The sequence below is a fragment of the Trichechus manatus genome, unplaced genomic scaffold, assembly GCF_000243295.1.
Source record: "Trichechus manatus latirostris isolate Lorelei unplaced genomic scaffold, TriManLat1.0 scaffold00047, whole genome shotgun sequence".
NCBI lineage: Eukaryota > Metazoa > Chordata > Mammalia > Sirenia > Trichechidae > Trichechus > Trichechus manatus.
Genome location: NW_004443983.1, coordinates 9,442,361 through 9,464,815, shown reverse-complemented (window position 1 = coordinate 9,464,815; position 22,455 = coordinate 9,442,361). Strand labels below are relative to the sequence as shown.

The 22,455-nt window shown below is 41.3% G+C and overlaps 1 protein-coding gene across 5 annotated transcripts in view; it reads left to right on the top strand.

Annotated features, from left to right (window-relative positions):
- Nucleotides 1-9,035: 9,035 nt before the first annotated feature.
- The window catches only part of APC (APC regulator of WNT signaling pathway), a 152,217-nt gene continuing 138,797 nt past the window's right edge, over nt 9,036-22,455 (top strand). For 3 of the 5 annotated variants that reach the window (XM_023731975.1, XM_023731971.1, XM_023731976.1), the window contains exon 1: nt 9,056-9,397. The gene's annotated coding sequence lies outside the window, so the exon portion shown is untranslated. Of the gene's footprint in view, nt 9,398-22,455 lie in introns of all 5 variants that reach the window. The other 2 variants (XM_023731973.1, XM_023731972.1) reach the window with 2 other exon arrangements.

Sequence of the window (22,455 nt, the reverse complement as noted above, 5' to 3'; positions counted from 1 at the left end):
GTTCTATAAATGCCTAGATCCAGTCTGTTGATTGTGTTGTTTAGTTCTTCTCTATCTTTGATGATGTTCTGTCTACTCTGTCCTACAGGGTCACTATGAGTTGGATTTGATGGGAATGGGTTTGGTTTGAGGAGCCCTGACGGTGCAGTGGTTAAGCTCTCGGCTGCTAACCAAATGGATGGTGGTTGAAACCTACCAGCTGCCCCACGGGAGAAAGATGTGGCAGTCTGCTTCCTTAAAGATTACAGCCTTGGAAGCCCTATGGGGCAGTTCTATTCTGTCCTATAGGGTCCACTATGAGTCAGAATCTACTCAGTGGCCATGGGTTTTTGGGTTTGGCAATTCTATTAATTGCTAAGGGAGAATGTTCAAGTCCTCAACTGTGATTACAGAGATCCATGTTTTATGAGACATGGAATTTGGGGGGCTCTGTTTAAAAATAATAATAATACAAAAATTTGAATATGAATTTAGTTAAGAAAATGAATATTTATTTAGAATGCAAGAATATAAATCACAACAAATTACTGAGACAGGCGTCTAGTAACATTACAAATTTTAGGATGCTGACACAAAATTCACAAGCATCACAAAATCCATAAAAGTAATGTTTGTTATTTTACTACTAGACATACTTCTCTAATACTTTTTTCCTACATTTTTTATCTAAATACTCTTTAATGGACTCTTTAAGTTACAATGATTTTGCTTTATCTTATTTTTATAGATTGAATAGAAAGATAATTCAGTCTTTTTTCTAGCAAGATTGACCAAAATTTTTTTTATTATTGACAGTACAGAATTTTTTTCAGTTTGACAATTTGCTATTAGTAATGGCTTGCAATTTTTAAAGACCGTAGTCAAATTCAGGGAACCTTCTAACAGGTTTCTTTTATGAACTGTAAAATTTTAAAAATTTCTTACGGACTAGCTTCTGATTCTGTACGTACTTCTGATACAAGTGCTTAGGACATGGTCATATTGCAACACAGCCTCTGGCCCTGCCCCTTCTTCTTACAATACTGGGAGAGTCAGACAATAGGCTGTAATAATATTCTTAGAAGCTATTCCTCCACCAGGATGGCTAGCAACAAGATACTACATACAGAATCACATAAATATCCCCCCTGTAAATCCAAACAAATTGTATCCTCAACTAAACTTCCCTTTAGATGGATCTGTTGTAGGGTAAAAACATCACAAAGTTTACTAAAGCAAAAAGAAAGTTTTATTTGGCATATATTCAAAAAAGCAAAAGTAGGAAAACAGACAAGCATGCTGCTAGAGCCATGTCTGCCCAAGTCCAAGGAATATTACAGGATAGGCAAGAACGGGAAAACGGACAAGCATGCTGCCATAGGCATGTCTGCCTGAGTCCAAGGAATATTACAGAACAGACAAAAGTACGAAAATGGATAAGTTTGCTGCCACAGCCATGTCTGCCCAAGTCCGAGGAGTATTACAGAATAGGCAAAAATGGGGAAACGGACAAGCATGCTGCCATAGGCATGTCTGCCTGAGTCCAAGGAAATATTATAGAATAAGCAAGGGTGGGAAAATGGACAAGCATGCTGCTAGAGCCATGTCTTCCAAGGAATGTTACACAGTCATCAGTATATATTAATATTACAAATAGGCAAAATCGTTGAAAGCTTCACCTTTTCATAGATTGGCTAGAAGCTGTGACCCTAGATTTTGAACTGTCTTTCTTAACAATCATTGGTACAGATTTCAGTAATGACAGTCAAGAGGGTCCTCACTGGTCCAACATATTTTCTGTTCACTAAATGCTAAATAGAAAAAGATAAGAGTGGAAATTCTTTTGTGTTTTGTTTTATGATTTGTTTATGTGAAAGTTTCCCTAAAAGATGTTTTCCAAGATTGTCCTAGCTATTGTCTTTATACATCAGGGCCCAGTTGGTGCATCCTTGTGAGTTCTTATGAGTCCAGCTCCAGCTGGGTCACATTTTAGGACAGGGAATAATGGCTCCAATATTATCTCCTAAGTCAGATCCCAAAAATGACTGCAGCCAATACCACCTAATAAAGGAGAACTGTGACAGAGGGGAAGTCAGAGTAAAAAGAGACAACTGCCTTAACCAATTGTCATTGAAATGTATTACTTTTGCAAATTTTACAAAAACGTATGACCCTGTGAACATATTGCTAAGGTACCTTCCAGGACTTTGGAAATGGCCTGTGCAAGTAAGGGTCCTTAAAGCTTAATCTTCATTAGCTTCATCAGAAGTCTACCCCTGCTACTGGTATTTTAGTTGGATATTCAGAGAAGAGGGAAGTAAACACCTTTTTTTTTTTTTTTTAAGATGGTACTCAATCCACCGTCTTTAAGCAAAACTTCCTTGATTGTCTTAAAAAAAACCCAGAACTTTATTATGCAAATTTCCAAGCATATACAAAAGTAATGAGAATAGTATAATGAATACATCATTCAGCTTCTAAAATTATCAGATATTGCTGATCTTGTTTTTTGGATGCTCCCAATTTAGGGCAGTGTGGGGATCAATGCAAAAATGAATTAGGCATGGTCTCTGCCCTCATGTATTTATGTAGTAAAGAAGATGAGGTATGAGCACAACAAACTACAATGTCCTACTGTCTAAAGGACAAATCTGGTGTGTTGTGGGGTTTACATTAACTTTAGGCAAAGGATTTGGTCTTTGTCCTTGGTTCCTGACAGATAACCTCTAAAATCTTGGAATTTCCTCAGTAATTGAAGTGTCTTTGATGAGGCCTCCAAGATAGCACCTGAGGGTTTATGCTAATGAGAAGACTCAGGTGGGGGCTGGCCAGGCCAGAAAGAGCACTGCATGATATCATCTTATCTCAGGGAGGGGGACATGATTCTACCTATCATGCCTATGCAATGAGGTCCCAATAAAGGCTCTGGACACAGAAGCTCCATGTACTTCCTGGTTGGTGAAAGACATCCATGAATGTGGGAAGGTAGCATGTCCCTTTTTGAGACATGGAAACTTCTTGGGAACTTTCCCAAGCCTCGCCCTATGTGCCTTTTCATTTGTATCCTTTTTTGCTATAAGAAAACTATAATCATAAGTATAGCACTTTCAGTGAGTTCTGTGAGAAGTTCTAGCAAAATATCGAACCCAAGAGAGTCGTGAGAACCAACAGGTCAGAACTGAGGGTTCAGGCTGGGAACCCCTGAGCTTACGGCTGATATCCTGGTGGGGTAGAAGGAACCCCTAAATTTGTAGCCAGCAGATCAGAAGTGAGGGGAGCCCTGAGGACCTCCGAGCTTGTGACTGGCGCCTGAAGTCTTGGGCAGACTTGGCAGCCTGTAGGACTGTGTCCTTTAACTTGTGAGATCTCACCTAGCTTCAGGCGGTTAGGGTCAGAGGAAGAAGTGCTACACGTGCAGCTGGTTCAGAACAGAAGCTGAACAGAGGGGAACAGAACAGGTAATAGATTTATGGATTTGATTGATCTTTATAATGTGGTGTGAAAAGTGGAATTTGATTTTTTCTTCACACAGCCATAGAAGGACAGATCATCTCCAGCCAAGGAGGACCAGTAAAGTCTTCAAAGAAGAAATGAGCTACTTAGGAAACAGCCCAAACATTTTAACTTGTCCAAGCTGAAGGAGAGTTGGGATATCTGGAGTATATAATTTTTACTTTTTATCCTAGAATGTTCTTCTTGGCTTTTGGGAAATAGTTCAAACTCCTTGCCGTTTGTCTAGCCATCTAGCCAGATACTCTGATTCGTTCAGATTTAAGTAATACTTATGGACTGCCTGCCAGGTGCAAGGCATTTCCCCATACACTATTTTATTTAATCCTCACAACAAGCCTGAGAGATAGATGTTATCATCCCCATTTCTGAAAATAAATCCAGGGAAGCCACGGCCTAAGGCTGTACAGAGAGGAAGCATAACTGAAACCTATTGTTATTTGCCATCGAGTCAATTCCAACTCTTAGTGACCCTATAAAACAGAGTAGAACTGCCCTGTAAGGTTTTCTAGGCTGTAATTTGCACAGAGCAAATCGTCAGGTCATCTCTCCTGATGAGCGGCTGGTGGGTTCAAACGGCTGATCTTTTAGTTAGCAGTCGAGCACTTAACCACTGCACTACCAGGGCTCCTTAACTAAAAATCTATTGTTGTTGTGTGCCGTTGAGTTGATTCTGACTCATGACCACCCCTCATAGGACAAAGTAGACCTGTTCTATAGAGTTTCCTAGGCTGTAATCCTTATGCGAGCAGATCACCAGGTCTTTCTCCTACCAAGTGCTTAACCACTGTGCCACCAGGGCTCCTTAGGACTTCTAATTCCAATTCTAGTGTTCTTAAAGTTATATTTTCATCTGCACAATACTTCTCTTAAGCCTTTCAAAGTAATTCCTCAGTTTAGAAATCTTCAATGGCTCTCAATCACTATATCATAAAATGAATGACAAAAGTTCTTCGTTTACCATTTTCCATTCTCCACAACTCAGTCTTGATTTTCCTTCGACCTTATTTTCCATTTGCAAGACTGTATCTGAGCCCTCTTCCTGTGTTTGGGAAATTGCCCTCCTCATGAAGCAGAACCCACCTCTTACTATGGAAACTGAAAGTCTGTATACTCATTTTCCCAGCCTCCCTATCAGCTGGAGCTGTTCTATCAAATACACTAGCCACTGGCTACATGTGGCTATTGAGCACCTAAAATGTAACTAGTGCCACATGTTGAAATGATAATATTCTGATATATTGGGTTACATAAAATATATTATTAAAATTAATTTCACCGGTTCTTTTGTTTGTTTTACTTTTCTTACTGTGGCTACTAGAAAATTTAAAATTATGTACGTGGTTTGCATTCTATTTCTATTGGACAGCATTGAACTAGAGTGTTAACATATGACTGGATTGTGTCAATCATTTGCCCCCATCCCAGGCTTAGAATGGAAGCCTAGTGTTGTGAGGAAGCAGTGACCCTCTGTTCTGTTGAGAGTGGTGGCAGTGGCAGTAGCATTAGTTTTCAGCGGCAGCAGTGGCATCATCCTGTGTCTGGGTCAGGTGGTATTGGTGGTGCCAGTTTTGGTCTATATCCAGCAGTGGCTGCAGTGGTGTCTTCTTGGGACCAGTTCTGAGCATAATGTTAAGTGTTATTCCTAGACATCCTGTGAGTATCCAGTATTCTGAAAAATTCCTTTTCTGCTAAGGGCTTCCATGAGGTCTCCCCACTCAGTCCAAGTCCACAATGATCATTCTTCCTGTTGGCATCAATAGTGAATAAGGTCCAAACCACACACTCTGCACTTGTCCTGTGCTAGTTGTCTTGTCATATGAAAGTGCCTTGTCTTCCCAGCCAGACTGTAAAATTCCCCATGGCAGGAGCCGTGTCTTCTACATAATTGTTTCTCAGTATCTGTCAGAACATCTTGGTCACAGCATCACTGGGTGAATACTTGTTACCACTAAAGATCTCTGAGGTGGGCAGGACAGCTATAATTATCTGTTTGTACAGATGAGGAAATGGTTGATCAGTGGGGTCAAGTGACTGGCCTGAGGTCTTGCAGCTGGTTTACTGCCAAGTTGGGACAGTAGCCCAGACCTCCTCACTGCCCACCTCATCTCTTTCCTCTATTTCAGGCTCTGTCATATACCTACGATGTTAATCATAAGAGGAGAAAATACCACAGAAACAGAAGACATTGTTTTGTTTCCAGGATTATTACACTACAGTAGGGTAAAGGGTGAGAGAGTCTTTTCGAGCATTGATTGGTTAGTTTGCATATGGACTGATTGGGTTTGGTTGATGTCTTAGTTATCTAGTATTGCTATATCAGAAATACCACAAGGGGATGGATTTAACAAACAGAAAAGTATTCTCTCAAGTCTAGCAGGCTAGAAGCCCAAATTCAGGATGCTAGCTCCAGGGGAAAGCTTTCTCTCTGTGTTGGCTCTAGGGGAAGGTCCTTGTCATCAATCTTCCCTGGTCGAGGAGCTTCTCAGGGCACAGACCCCAGGTCCAAAGGACACGCTATTCCCCTGGCTCTTGTTTCTTGGTGGTATGAAAGGTCCCCTTGTCACTCTCCTCCCTTCTTTTATATCTCAGGAGAGATTGATTTAAGACACAACCTAATCTTGTAGATTGAGTCCTGTCTTGTCAAAGTAATTGCCACTAATCCCACCTCATTAACATCATAGAGGTAGAATTTACAACACATAGGAAAATCACATCAGATGACAGAAGCGTGGACAATCACACAATACTGGGAATCATGGCCTAGCCAAATTGATAACGCATATTTTTGGGGGACACAATTCAATCCACAACAGTTGACAGGTGTATGTTACCATGACTTTTAAAGTATCACTTCCCTTATATCAGAATAGAATGGCTCTGGAAATAAAACAGCAACCCCATCCTTCTAGCAGTTTTCCCCAGCTATCCTGAGGTAGCTATCCTGTTTAGAGGGAAATGAGAGTATATGGTTCCGACGAGTAAATTGGAGAAGTAATTGTTGTAGTGAGCTTGTCACTTTTTGCCAGAAGACTGTCTTTAGTGTCTAATGTATCATCTGAAACCTGGGTGGGAGAGCTATCCATACAGTAAAGAAGTCTAATCAAGGGGATGCAGCTAGCATTTAGGATATGCACCCATTTTGATAGTATTCCCTTTTTTCCTGTGATGAAAATGTACCTAAGTTATTGCTAAAAAGAAACACAAAATTAAAAAAAGAAAAACTGTAAAATAAGCTCATTCCAGTTCACAAGAAAAGAATTCCAGCAGTTTCCAGTCAGGTCATTTGTTGAGGTCCTATGCAAGAATAGTAATATGATTAAGAGTCTTAAATGGCAGTAGCTGAAATCTCTAGTGAAAGATAGCTAATGCACAAAGTCTAGAAGAAGAAGCCTGCTTTCAGATCCAGTTTCTCCAAATGAGAAGAGCATGGGCTTTAGGGTCAGCACCACCACTTAATGTGTGAAATCTGGGCAAATGACTTAATCTCTGTGCATTTTCCTATGTATAAAAATGAGGATAACTATCTAGTACGGCTGTGGTGAGGATTAAGTATCTAGCATAATGCACGGCACATTTAATAGGTGCGCCAGAAAACTAAAGCCTTTCTTCTCCCAGTCCTGCAGTCATACGCAATACAATCTCTGCCCACTGCCCTACCATCATCTACCCTTCTCCCTCCCATTCTCTCACTCTCTCTCCAAGGTTCCTATTTATAATCTAGTAGAGGAGACACATACATTGCAAATGACAAACTCCCACATTCATTAATTCAACGTTTATTGAGTGGCCACCTGTGTCAGGCATGCTGCTAAAAAACCAAAAAACCAAACCCATTGCTGTTGAGTCAATTCCAACTTACAGTGACCCTACAGGGCAGAGTAGAACTGCCCTATAGGGTTTCCAAGGCTGTAATCCTTAGGGAAGCAGACTGCCATGTTTTTCTCCCATGGAGCAGAGCTAGGTTCGAACCACCACCCTTTATGGTTAGCAGCCAAGCACTTAACCACTGTGCCACCACAGCTCTCTGGCATGCTGCTAGGCAACTGCGTAATCATTGTTCAATAAAAGCTTCCCTCCCTTAAGGAGCTCACAGCTTAGTGGCAAGAGGGCAAAGAAACAATAAATATATAGTTAAAACCTATGTTGAGTGACATGAAAAAAAAGATCAAATGCAATGATGGAGAATAACGGAGAGGGCAGGAGGGAGTTCTACTTTAGAAAGATAGCCTCCCTGAGGAGACATTTAAACTGAAATCTGAGGGAAGACAAGAAGCTAGCCATGTGAAGAAGAAGAAGAAGCATCTTGATGCAGCCCAAACAGCATGTGCAAATCAGTGAGGCAGTCAGGAGCTTCAGAAGTGTTTAAAGAACAGTTGCACAATGTCAATAAGGTAGGGGGACTCCATGGTCTCAAGGCCCTGCCTGATTTTGCACATGCCTCCCCCTGGCCTCATCTCCCACTCTCCAGCCAGCCCATTTTTTCTGTTCCTATTACGTGACAGGCTCATTCTCACCTCCAAACCACTTGCCGTCAAGTCTGTTCTGACTCCTGGTGACCCCATGAGTAGAAGTGGGCTCCATAGGGTTTTCAATGGCTTACTTTTCAGAAGTAGATCACTAGGTCTTTCTTCAGAGGTGCCCCTGGGTGGACTTGAACCTTCAACCTTCTGGTTAGCAGCCAAACATGTTAACCATTTGTACCACCCAAGGACTCCCATTCTTATTTCAGGCTTCTGCTTTTGCTGTTCCCTCTGTTTGGACGGCTCTCCCTCACATATTCCCATGGCACCTGACCTCTTCTGGTCCCCTCAGATGTCAGCTCAAATGTCACGTCTGCAGAGAGACCACTAATCGACTCCCTTCACTGTCCATCATTTTTCCATGGTTTGGTCTCTTCCTAGTCCTTATCACTATCAAAAATTATTTTAGTCTTTTATTGTCTAATCTTTCCCACTAGAATGTAAGTTTCCTTATTGCTCTAAACCTAGACCCTGAGACAGTATTTAGCATACAATAGGAACTCAGTGTTTGTTGAATTACTGTTGTATGAAAAGAAGCTGGAGATGTCATGTAAGGCAAAGAACTGATCACACGGTGCGAAACAAACAGGAAGAACTTCTCGGATAAGGTGTTTTGAATAAAATACACCCTTGTGTGTGTGTGTGGGGGGGGGTCAGACAGGTAGCGGGGGTTGTGGTGGTGCAGCTACAAAACAAGAACTTGGATAATTATTCGTTTATCTATGTCTTCTTCACTAGATCATGAGCGCCAGTTTTATTCATCTTTGTATTATCAATGCCTAACCCAGGGCTTGGGGGTTGGCATATAGTAGGTGTTCGATAGATGCGTGCAGAATAACTGAGTGGAGGATGAGCTGAAGGGTCTATTAATTTCGCTGCAGCACAGCTCAGGAAAAACTCCGAGATTCAGCTCCCGAAGCATGACCTCGAATCAAGCACCTGCGGTCAGAGAGCTGCAGCCAATGCGGCTGCGCATTACTCCCTTCTTTGCGGGGCAGTCTCATTCACGCATGCGCGTTCTATTCTTCCCGCCTCCTACAAGATGGTGGAGGCCAAGTAGCGAGGGGGCGGGGTGAGGCCGCCGGAAACCGGGCTGCTGCTGGCGAAGGCCCGGGAGCAGCAGGCCGAGGCTGGCGCGATGTTGTTCCCGGGAAGAGCTATAGGCTGCCGGTGAGGAAGGTGAGGCACAGAGTTGCCTTCCCGGGCCCCCAGCGCCTCCTATGTACATCTCCCTGGGCTCGGGTACGGTCGCCACTTTACCCGCTTCTTTTCCACCCTCGGCTCTCGGATCCTGGAGCTCCGGCGGCGGCAGGGGCTGTGTCCTGCAGGAGAGGAAGCGCCCAAGCAGCTCCCGTGCCTCTGGCCGCGGGGTGAACGTCTGGCAGGTGAGTGAGGCTGCAAGCATTGGGTCGCCACTCCCAGCAAAGCTTCCTCGGCTTTGCCCCGCCGCTGCTCTGCACCGTAGTCGTGCTTGGCCCGACTCCGCGACTCACTTGTCTCTACGTCCCACCCCCTTCCTACCCCGCGCCCCGTTTCAGGCCTCCAGTTGCCCCCTGGCTTTGCAAGTCTTTCATTCTCACACGGTGGGTGGGGGTCGCTGCGCCCTCCGTACCTTTCTTGGTTCCTGATGAAGCTTCACTCTTACAAGCCCCGGTTCGTGGTAGATGGGTGGGTCGTCCGCCCCTCCTATTTTAGTCGCCTCTCCATCTTCCTTATTTCGACTCTTCTTGCTTCCTTTAAAAGTTGATTAACTCTTGTCACTGAATTGTACACATAGAAATGGTTGGAATGGCCAATGTTTTGTTATATATATTTTACCACAATAAAATTTTTTTCAAAGTTATTAACTCTCTACCTGGGAGGATTACCCAATAGTCTGGTTTATAGAGTTACAAAGAAAAGACTTGTTATCCACAGGCGAGTGAATTTTGTTCACCTCCATGGGTGAGTCAAGTCCCCAGGAGCCTGGGATGGTTTGGCAGAGTTTGACGTCTTGGTTCACGCAAGTCCTGCAAAGTAGAGGAATGGTGCTTGTAATGACCAGTGATTAACCTAAGTTAATCGTTTTCTGGCCGTAGTAAATCTTGGGTCTCTGAACACTTGAGGGGGGTTGTGAGTTTTTCTATATCTAGTGAAAATGTTGGAAAGCCGTATGTTGCTTTTAAAAATAAGGCCTTATAAATGTAACTTAGCATGCAGTGGCACAGGAAGGGATAAGTGTGTTATTCTTTTATTCAGTGTTAGTTTAAATTGCACATTGAAGCTGTAGATTCCTGTATTGTATAAGCTCTTTGTTTTCTTTAGAAAGGACTAAAATGAAGAAAGGCTTTTCACACTCAAAACTTCTCAAATTTCTGGGATTCTCTAATTGTTGCTACTGCTTAACAATCCTTATAGTACTTGATATTGTCTATAAAATTTAGGCTTGTACCAGTCTTAGTTCTCCCTCCTTTACTCCTGGAGTAATCAGAATTACTGTATGAGAAACTGCCCTAAATAATGTGGTGCTTTGCCAGAGTTTGTAAATGCAAACTTCAGGATTGAGGTGGTAGTAGAGGAGGTTGCCATGGCTGATTTTCCCATCTTTTCCTGTATTTGGATAATGTCAGGAGCCCAAAAAGTGTACAAGTGGGATTGCAAATGGGTGGGCATTTTTTATTAACACTAAATTGAGCAATATCATTTTCTTGAAGCTATTTTAGATGCTCTCCAAAGTTACTAAGCACAAACTATCCCTGCCCTGTTGGAATTGTTATCTTTATATGTGGGTTGTGATTGCCTTGACAGATTTGTTTACTTTTCATTCTACCTCATGGTACATACTCTTCCCCGTGCCCTTTGGTGTAGACTTTTGAACTCTTAATTTTTAAAATCTAAAGATGTAACTGTTCAGTTTAAAAGAAGGGGGGATGATTTATGTTTGATCCCTATATGGGCTAGTTCATTCGTTTATTGCTAACCTTCACTTCTTTATAACTAAGGACTGCATGCTTTTAGAGCTAGTTGTCTCTCAGTGCTGTGACTTTGGTCTGAAGGGACAGTAGAAAGGTAGAGTATGCTGAGCCTTAATAAATGACTCTGCTCCTGGAAATATAATTTGAAGCATTTGTCAAAAAAACATGTCTGACTGCAAACTCTCCTTAAGACTCTCACTCTTCAACTTTTATAGAACCTGTTTCTCTCTGTTTCTCTTTATGAATCCTGCTTTTTTTGTCTGTTCACTCAACCCACTAGCCTACTGCTGATTTCATTTGCCTCCCTGTGCAACCAGTATCCTGTAGTTAAATCTGTTTTTACTAAGCACTTATTGATGCCCTAGTCCCTGGGTCGTGCAAACAATTAATAAGCTCGGCTGCTAACCAGAGGTTGGAGGTTCAAGTCCACTGAATGCTGCCTTGGAAGAAAGTCCTGATAATCTCCTTCTGAAAAATCAGCCATTGGAAACCCTATGGAGCACAGGTCTGCTCTGACACACATGTGGTCGCCATGAGTCAGAATCTGTTCTCCAGCAACTGGGTATTGATGCCCTAGAATGCTTCACATTCTTTATACCTACCTTTTTCGTCCCTAATTCTGATAAGCCTCATCATTAGTTTTGTCAGCTAATGAAATCTTGAGTGATGCAAGAGACAGTTATATAAGGAGATCATTTTTTTTTTTTTAATACCAACAGTTGGTGCTCTCCACTGAGTTGGGTCTTTAGTGTTCCTTTGTGTTTCATTTCCTAAAAAGATTTTATATCAGATAACTTAATCTTTTTCTTTTCTGAGAAAAATCTCAACCATCTGAGGTATACTGCCTCTAGTTTCCTGTTTTCTGTGTTAGTATCATTTCTTTACTTACTCATGTTTTAGAGGAAAACCAAATCCCTCCACATGTGCCCATGATCATCATTTGCCCTCAGTCTTTCTCCAGAGCTGTCCGTTATCACTTGCAGTCCTTCTGTTTCAATATCTCCCTCACTAGCCTGCATACATGCTTGCATCTTCTTCAGGGCTGCTGAATACAAGCGTGGTGTACTGAGCAACCCAAAAAAAGTCCATTCTGAATCTTGAGCCTACTGGCCTGCTGTATTTTTATTCTTTTCCTTAAAGTCTCAATCTTTCTTCCCAGGAGCCTGGTATAGTAGGAAGAACATTGACTTTTGAGTAAGATAGATCTGGGCCCGAAGTCTATTAAAACCAAATTACTACTCAGAGTCTATTTTTTATCTGTAAAATAGGATGTTAAGCATAACAAATGCACATAACAAAATAACTCTAAAACAGATCAGTTACACTTCAGTTGATGCCAACTCATGACAGCCCCATGTGTGTCAGAATAGAATTGTGCTCCATAGGGTTTTCAGTGGCTAATTTTTCAGAATTTCATCACCAGTACTTTTTTTCTGAAGCGCCTCTGGGTGCACTCAAACCTCCAACCTTTCGGTTAGCAGCCAGATGTGTTAACTATTTGCACTACCTAGGGAGTCCTTATACTTACCTAGAAGGGTGATAATTAACACACATTAAGTGTCCATCCAAGTATTTTACATTATAGGGTTCATAATAAATATAATTTTCCTGTTCTTTGCACTGAGACTTCGTTTACCATTTTGCCACTGAAATTGTTATTTTAAGTTACCTGGGTCTTCCTGATTACTAAATCCACTGGCCTTTACTTTGTCATCCTTGGCTTCCTTGGACCATTTGTGGAATATACTCTCCTTCTGGTTCTTTTACATGGTACTTTCTGATTCTCCTACTTTTCTGAAAGTTTCTTCACCGTTTCCTGTGCTGTCTTGGCTTTGTTCTTCCTCTTAAACATAGCTGTTCTCTATATCAATTAGGATACAAACTGGGTTTAAAAACAAAGGAATGTATCAGCCATGTAATTGGCAAGTGTGTAGATAGAATTGGGTTAAAGAGTGTTTTGTTTCAGACGTTTATGTCATCAGGATCAAGGTTCCATTTTTCTACTATCTCTCAACTTTGTCCTTAACTGTTTTTGGCTTCAGCTCAGACTGGCTTCCCATGGCTACCAGCAGTGTTCAGGCCATAGCCTTCCTCATTTACTTTTCCCAAAATTCCTAAGCTTTACTGATTGGACAAACATAGAAGACCATGCTGCCAAGCCTGTAACAATATTTTTATCAACAGAAATTAAATTATTCTAAATGGCCTGGCCAGTGGGAAACATTCCATCTAAAATGAGGGCCGCTGCACAATGAGGTAAGGGTGGTGATGGAATAGATCCTGGGGAGATAACTATTGTAGTTAAGGTTCTATGTGCTTTTCACTGTGTTCTTTTGGTGATTGTATCCTTTTTTAAATGATTTAAGTCATCGTTTCTGTGTTAATGTTTCATAATTCTGTAACGCTACTTCCTACTTCCATTGCTATTTATCTCCGATGTATAGCCATAAGCTTAACTCATACCAAACGGCATCAATTTTATCTCTATCCACCTACCCTCACTTAGTGTGCTTACATGTACAGATGTGTATGTGTATTCCTCCCTCTCTGGAACAACCTTTAGCTAACAACCTTTCTCTGACCCACCCAGTCATGAAATCTTGCAGTCATCTTGGTTCTTCTCCTCCCATTTTCAGTCAGTTGCCAGGTCTTTAATACATCTTTTATTAGACCCCAAGTTTCATGATACCCAGTAATGGTGATTTGAACAGTATTTCACATAAGAAGTCCAGAGTTAGAGGATTCCATGGTTAGTCAATTTAGCTGCACAACGATGTCATCAGGCTTCTCCCTTTATGCTTGCAGATCGCTCTTTCTGCTCTAGGAATCATATTCTCACACAGCTGCCAAAGACAAGAGCAACTTTGGCCTCTCATCTCCTGCTTAGGGAGGGAAACGTTTCCCAGGAGCACTGTATCAGATGTCCATCCTGGCATGTCCATGCCCTAGTTGCAAGGGGGCTGGGAAATTCAACATCTGGCATTTCAGTCTAAGAATAAGGTAGGCTGAATAACTGAAGGGAAGTTAACCAACAATGTTTGTGACATACCTCTGTAATATTGTATGGAGAAGTAAGTTTAAATAAATAAGATTTTTAAGATAGTAGTAGCAAACTTAAAGCACTGCTTACCCCAAGAGTTGATGTAAGCTATACATAGGATTTTGGCCAAACATTTAGATAGTCATAGATGCCTGGTTAAAAATGGATTATTGTATAAATTATTAGTATGTAAAATTATTTCAGTGGTATATCCCAGTTCTTTTAAGGTTGATGTTAAGTACATTTAAGCATACCTGATGAAGCCACTATGAAAAATAGGTACATATAACAGCTATTATGAAGCAAATCTGTGACTCACCTTGGAGGTGGGAGGCATTTCTAAATATATGGGGGCATTTTTGGTTGTCACAGTGACTCTGAGGTCCCACTGACAATGGACAGAGGCCAGATATGTTAAGCATCCTATAATGCCTGGGATGGTACCACAAAACAAAGAGTTATCCCTTCAGAAATGCCAGTAGTGCCCCTACACACTGAAGTAGGTGAATGTTTTGACTTTTTGAAAGATTTCACTGAGATTCACCTGTATTCTTATATTGTAAGTGACAGAAAACCAAATTCAACCTGGCTTAAACAATGAAGGGAATGATTAGATCTTGTAGTTGAACTTAAGCAAAGGTTTCATCCAGCAGTTGACCTGAAGTCATCAAGGAGTTCTCTGAATTTCTCTGTGATTCATTCTGTTCTGTTATTCTCCTTTTTCTGGCTTCATTCTCAAGCTAGGTTATCTCATGGTAGCAAATTACTGCAGCACTTTCAGACTTAATACCCTCATTTTTCAAGTAGAGTAGAGAATGTCTTTTGTATTTGGTTTTGCAAATATTTGTTACATACAGGCAGCCCCCGGTCACGAACCTCCGACTAATGTACAACCTGTCTGACTTACGAACAACCCATAGTTATGAACCAGCTTCCACCCTCCTCCCAAGCCTGTCAGGAAGAAACTGACTCGGAGAAAGCCTGAAAGGGACGAGGGTCAGACAGTTCAAGATGCTCTAGCCTTCATCCTTTCTATGGCCCCGGGCCTTTGACAAGTGCAGAGCTGAAGGGCTCTTTACTACTGGATGTGCAGCCTTGCGTAGGCAGCCGCTAGGTTCCCAGTGGGCTGATCAGCCAGGCCCGCCTTGCAGTGTAGAGCAGCGGTAAGCGCTCTGACCGAAGCTCGGAGAGAGGCTAGTGCAGGTGGGCTCTCTGCTCGCTGTTGGGGGCAGCACAGCGCGCACTTTATCGAAGGGGACCACCGGGATTCAGCGGCTGCCCACCGACGTGCTGCAGCACCAGCATACGCAGGAGAAGTGCGCCCGTCGTGGGAGCTGGAGGCCAAACACCCCGTACCTTCAGGTGGTGGCAGCCAACAGCGGGGATGCCGGCGCCACGCATTATGTGTTCTCCAGATACAGCTGGTCAGGGCACAGGACACATAGCCAGGCCTCAGCGGCATCCCCTTACCCAGCTCCACCCCATCCTGCCTGGCCCTCCGTGCTGTGCAGCATGGGTCCATGGCAGCACCTCTCTGGGCTTTTGTTTTCCCTACATTACGCATATGGGATTTCACTAGTGCAGTGTTTCTTGGCCTTTTGGTGGCTGGAGTAGGGTGGGGGGCAGCCTTAGATTCCTGATCTCTGTATGTCCATATGGTTTCTGGGGGTCCCTGGAGAACTTTGGACTTGGGTTTCCCTAGCATCCGCTTCCCAACCCTTGAGCGCTGGGCTTGCTCATAGGACATCCTGAGCAGGACTTTCTCCTTTGTACCCCGAGGCAGGAGCCCCCACAGTTGGTGTGTGGAGTTGGCAGATCTGGTGAGAAGGTGATAAAGGAATGATTCATCTAGCCCCAGCACCATCCTACCCATACCCCCAGCCTTCCCTGCTTCGCCTGAGGAGGGTTCAAAACACAGCAGAAATGCGCCTGGTGGTACAACATAGATTTTTTAGTTCAAAGTCTATGATAAAGTATCTTATTTGTCTCAAAGATTTTACAGAACAGAATCTCCTGAATATCTTGGGTAATGTTTGCCCTGTACATATCTCTTCAACGGAAAATGTACATACAATGTTTCGTAGTAATAACTTTTTTATGTGTAGAAAGGTACACTGTATGCTATATGCTAAGACACACATTTGACTAACTGACATTAGATCCGAACCGTATCTGTTTGATTTACATACAAATTTGACTTAAAGACAGATTAAGGAACAGAGCTCATTAGTAATCTGGGACTGCCTGTAATCTTCCCTAAACATCTACCCTTAAAAAATTGATCACCTTCTCTATCATGCTGCAACTTTCCAATCTATATACTTCTGTTGTATATCATATTTTGTGGGGATTGTTTTTATGTGTCTCATACATTATTCTACCAGTTGCAGTTGAGTCAGTTTCAACTCACGGCAACTCCATATGTGTCAGAGTAGCACTGTGTTCCATAGGGTTTTCAGTGGCTGATTTTTCAGAAGTAGATCTCCAGCCCTTACTTCTAAGGCACCTCTGAGTGGACTTGAACCTCCAACCATTTGGTTAACATCTGAGTGCATTATTGTTTACACTGCCCAGGGACTCCATACATTACTTAGCTTGACTTAATTATCTCTGTGTTCTTAGTGTCTAGAATATTGTCTGCTAAGTATAACAATAACTGTATATGGGAAAAATTAATAAATGATTTTGAACCTAACACAGGAAGGAACATTGTGGGGAGGGGCAGAGAAATAAGAACTCCTCGTTCCTTCAGCAGATGTTATTGAACCCTGAATTATGTATATTTCTCTACTACCAGAGCATGTATATGTTTTTGTGATTAACAGGGTATGAACTCATTTGAAAGCCTTACTGAATTCTAGTAGTGTTTTTGTTATGTATTTTCTCATTCAACAAAACTAAAAGCAATTACCATCGCATTCATTCAACAAGTATTTTTGAGGACCTACTATATGTAGATAGTGTGGCTAGAGTGGTGACTGAAACAGAGTCTCTACTCTTTTTGAGCTTAAATTTTAGTGGAGGAGACAGTCAATAAACATTATACACATATACACACCTACAAATAATATTGGGTAGTGTGATGGTTAAGATTGTGTGTCAACTTGTCTGGGCCATGATTCTCCGTGTTTTAATGTAATCACTCCCATGATTGAATATACTGTGAGTAGCCAATCAGATGAAAGGGAGTCTCCTTGGGGGTGTGGCCCGAATCTGTATATAAGCAGACGTTCTGGCTTTTTGCTCTCTCTGGATCCTGTGGCTGCTTCCTGTCATCTCATCTCCCGTTCTTGGGACTTGAGCTGTCAGCTTATCTGCCGAACCTGGGATTCGTCGATCTCGATCTCACAGCCTGTGAGCGGGAGCCCTGCTCTCCAACCTGCCGATCTTGGGCTTGCCAGCTTGTGTGACTTGGGAGAGGCCTCTACCCTGATCCACGGACTTGGGGCGTTATAGCCTCTACAATCACGTGAGCTGTTTCCTTGATATAATCTTTCTCTGTATATATATATTTATACACTTTACTGGTTTTGCTTCTCTAGAGTACCCAGCCTAAGACAGGTAGTATATATGCTTTGAAGTCAAACAGAATAGATTCAGGGGATAACAGGTAGGAGGGATGTTACTTTAGGTAGGTTAATAAGGGAAAGGTTTTTTGAGAAGGCGATTGTTAAAGATTAAATTGTTGTCATGGTTTGAATTATGTCTCCCCAAAAATGTGTGTATCAATTTGGCTAGGCCCTGATTCCTGGTACTGTGTGATTTTCCTGTATGTTTCAAACCTGCCTCTATGATGTTAATGAGGGAGGATGGGTGGCAGTTGTGTTAGTAAGGCAGGACCTGATCTACAAGACTGGATTGTGTCCTGAGACAATCTCTTGAGATATAAAAGACAGAAGTGAGCAGAGAGACAGGGGGACCTCATACCATCAAGAAAGCAGTGCCGGGTGCAGAGTGCGTCCTTTGGACTGGGGTCCCTGCGCCGAGAAGTTCCTAGTCCGGGGGAACATTGATGAGAAGGCCAACAGAGACAAAAAGCCTTCCCCTGGAGCTGACGCCCTGAATGTGGACTTTTAGCCTACTTTGACTGTGAGGAAATAAACTTCTCTTCGTTAAAACCATCCACTTGTGGTATTTCTGTTATGGCAGCACTAGATGACTAAGACAATTGTGTCCTCCCAAAATATGTGTTGAAATCCTAACACATGGGGTCACCATGATTCAGGGGCAGACTCAAAAGAGGTAACAACAATATATAATCCTGTTTGGAAATAGGGTTTTCTTTGTTGTGTTAATTAGATCATACTTGAGTAAGGTGGGTTCTAAATCTAATTATCTCTGAGTTATAAAAAGAGCAGATTAGACACAGACACATGGACACACAGGGGAATGCAGATGCCATATGATGATGGCCAAGGAACCAGGAAATGCCCAGTGATGTTGACAAGGAAGGGACTGACATGGCTGAGACCCTGATTTGGACTTTTAGCCTCCAGGGCCGTGATTGGCATTTTTCAAGCTGAAAGAATTGGAGAGAAAAGTTAAGCCTCTAGAGTTGCATTATTGAAGGATTCAATGAGCAAAAAATTGAATGTCTCTGGAAGCATTAAAAGGTGGAAGGAATTCACAAAATCACTATACCAGAAGGAATTGGTTGACATTCATCCATTTCAGGAGGTAGTATATAATCAAGAACTGCTATTAATGAAGAAAGAAATTCAGGCTGTACTGAACTTTGATGAAAAACAAGGCTCCAGGAATTCACGGAATACCAATTGAGATGCTTCAACAAATGGATGCAATGCTGGAAGCTCTTGTCTATGTCAAGGATACCAGAAAGATGTTTGTTGTTTGTTGCCGTTGAGTCAGTTCCAACTCATGGTGACCTCATGTGCAGAGTAGAACTGCTCCATAGGATTTTCAAGGCTGTGACCTTGCAGAAGCAGATCATCACGCCTGTTTTCTCAGAGGTGCCTCTGGGTGGGTTCCAACTGCCAGTCTTTTGGCTAATACCCGTTACACGTTGCCACTGAGTCGATTCTGACTCATAGCGACCCTATAGGACAGAATGGAACTGCCCCATAGGATTTGCAAGGCTGTAAATCTTCACAGAAGCAGTCTGCCAATCTTTCTCCTGTGGAGCAAGCGGCTGGTGGGATTGAACCGCCGACCTTTTGGTTCGCAGCCGTGTGCTTTAATTACTGCACCACCAGGGATCCTATGTTTCACCAGCCCTGGAGATTTCTTAGCGTTTATTCTTTTTAAATATTGACTTTGTTCCCTATTCTTCCTTCTGTCTTTTTGGGACCTCTGTTCAGGATGTTAGACCTTATTCTGTCTGTTACCCTCTTTTCTTTCTTTTTGTCACTCTAAGATAGTTTCTTCTGACCTCTCTTCAGAGTTCACATTTTTATCAGCTATTTCTAGTCTGTTATTGGCTCATCCAGTAAGTTCTGAATTTAGGTTATTATATTTTTTAGTATTGAATTTTTATTTGTTTCTTTTTCAGATCTACCATGTCACTTTTAATAGTTTTCTATTTCAAGTGAAAATGTTTAAGCTTGACTTTTATCTCCTTGAATGTAGTAAACATGGTTATTTTTCAGTCTGTCTGATAATTCCAATGTTATGAAGTCTCTGTGGGCCTAATTCTATTGTCTGTTGTAGAAATAATTTGAAGTATAAGATGAAGTTAATTTTTCTCTAGAGAAGATTTTCATTTGCAATTGCTAAGTGCCTGGGACACAAGCAGATTTGTACCATCTTAACTCAGTTTCTCATCTTTAAGTTTTCTGGACCACCTAGATGACTTGAAGCTGGACTCAGTCCACAGTTTCCTTCTGGTTCCTTCTAACTCCTGGGATATACCCCTTTGGGGATTTCAGCCCAAAACTAAGGGTGTTTTTACTAGGATACTCACCCTTGTTGAGTCCTGGACTCTGGCTTTTGTCCCCCAGCTCTGTAAGGCAGGCAACAGATAACAGAGTTCAGCTTCTTAAATACTTCATCTTTGTTTTCAAACTCCAAACAAGCAAAAACTGAAGTCAGCTTTCTGGGTTCCTGACTTCTGGTGAATTTGAGTTCATTATTAATTCCTTACTATATTCATAGTTATTTGATGCTTTTAAGAAGATTTGAATATTTTCTGTAGATTTTTTAATTGTCTTCAGAAGAATATTGGTCCAAATTGCCAAGGCTGCTATTTGTACAAGTGGAAATCTAAGTATTTCTTTGACCGACTTGCTCAAGGACAAACCCAGCGACTCAGCGACCCTATAGGACAGAGTAGAACTGCTCCACAGGGTTTCCAGGGAGTGGCTGGTGGGTTCAAACTGCCAACCTTTTCGTTAGCAGCCGAGCTCTTAACCGCTGCACCAACTTGCTCAGGGAGGACCTGACATTTCCACATTAGCCATTCTTTTGTGTTAAGGCCCCTTCTGTGGTACAAGTGAAATACTTGGGAAAGGTAAACATTAAACTTTGGTTGCCTTTTAATACTTTGGCATGTATTATTTATTAGATTAGTTCCTATTACTTTGCAAAGCCTCAAGGGAAGGGGCAGGTGATTATTTGACTGGAGAAATAAGAAAAACTTGTAGTATTTGGTAATGTATTGGGATAGGAATTGTCCTTCCTGCAAGCAAAGATAATATAATGGGAGCATTTTTGAAGTGAGGGTTTGTTGGGGGGAGAGAGAATGCACTGAGTCAAGAAGGGATACCGACATTTGTCCTTAAGTGTTTGTTGGAAGTGGTGCTGGAGGTTCATTCCCAGTAATAGTGTGACAAGTCTCTAAATTATGTGCTATGTAAATTTTGTGATTTTTTATTTTTTTTGTACATCTCAGAGGAAGAATCTGATCTTTTAGCTTTTTCACCTACATCTATTTGAAATAGTATATGTATAATTTGCATTTGAATTCTGAGATTAAATCTGTTAAATATAGAGGTCAAACACAGATTAGGAATCCTACTGGGCAAACGAAACTATAGTAGTCTTTCCATAAATTGACATTCTTCTGCAGTGGAGGGGGTTGTTGAAACTTTAAATCAATGTATTCTTACTTTAGAGACATTTGACTTGGTGATAGTTACAGCTGTTAGCATAAAATGCTATCCATTACTTTTTGATTAAATTAATGCGTTAACAGAATACAAAACCAGTTCTCTTGAATGGAAACTTACTATTCTTGTATTCGTTTGGTTCTTTTTTTCTTTTCTACTAAAAGAAAATACTAAATTGAAGATTATTGTTAATTATATTTCCTTCATTTTCCTGCTAGTTTAAATAGTTCTTTGTTTTAGGCTTGCTCATTTGCCTTTAAAAGACTGAGGGATAAACTGAGTGGTGAAATGAGGTGAACGTAGAATTTTAGAACTGCGAGAGACCCTAGATATCATTAAGTCTTGCATGTGCACCTCCATCCTACCCAGCCTCCATTTTAATCATGTGAAAACAGAGGCCCGGGGAATGTGACTTGGGCTAAAATTCAGATATCTCCCTCTTTGTAGTTTCTTGAGGTTCTTTTCAGCCATATGATACTATTAGCTACACCAGGTAGCTAAGATAAGGATTTAGCAGTAATTATTAAGATCTGATAAAATATTAATGCATCTTGATTATTCATATATTCATTATAAATTCAATTAATGTTACACTTCCTAAATTAAATTCATGAATCTGCTGTTTGATTGTTATCTTTGATTACATTCAAATGTGAATCAATCTCAGCATTCAAGCTCAGCATTTCTTAGTGTCAATGCTGTTTTGAGTTGGGCTCTCTATGTACTTTCTGAAGATTTTTACTTAAAATAATAGCTGTAAAGCAGCTCTAACAGTGGATGAATGATACTATTCCACGGTGATAACATTTAGCGTATTTAGTCAATATGCTTATTAACTCTTGCTTCCAAAATCTTGCACTGCTTGGCTCACAACTTTGACACACAATTTCCCTATTATATTCTTCCATGTTCATTAGAATTTGATTTTAGTACCTCTTTTCAGTTAGGCCTGTAACATTCTGCTCTTCTCATTCTAGTTATTATTTCATCTTTCATCTTTGTCATAGTTTCATTTCAGAGACACTTTCGTATCTTCTCCAATATTTCAATAGCATTTCTTCTATGGTTCCTTAGTTCTGACATAAAAGTTTTTCTTTTGCCTTCTAACAAACATCAATTTACATATTAACAGCACTTAAAGCAGATACAAGCTATCAGTTAAGAAAACACAGATTGGGAAAAATGTCACACCGGGCAAAATCAATAAATTTAATTTATTGTGTATATTTGGTTGAACCAAGGTAACACTCATATATAGTCTAACAAATTATTGAGTTGGGTCTCGGTTGAAACTAAGTTCTGAATTTTCACAGAAATTCAATGCTTACTCAAAAACCAAACATCAAATGAGAGAAAAATCAGGTGTGTCGTACCAATAAAATGTA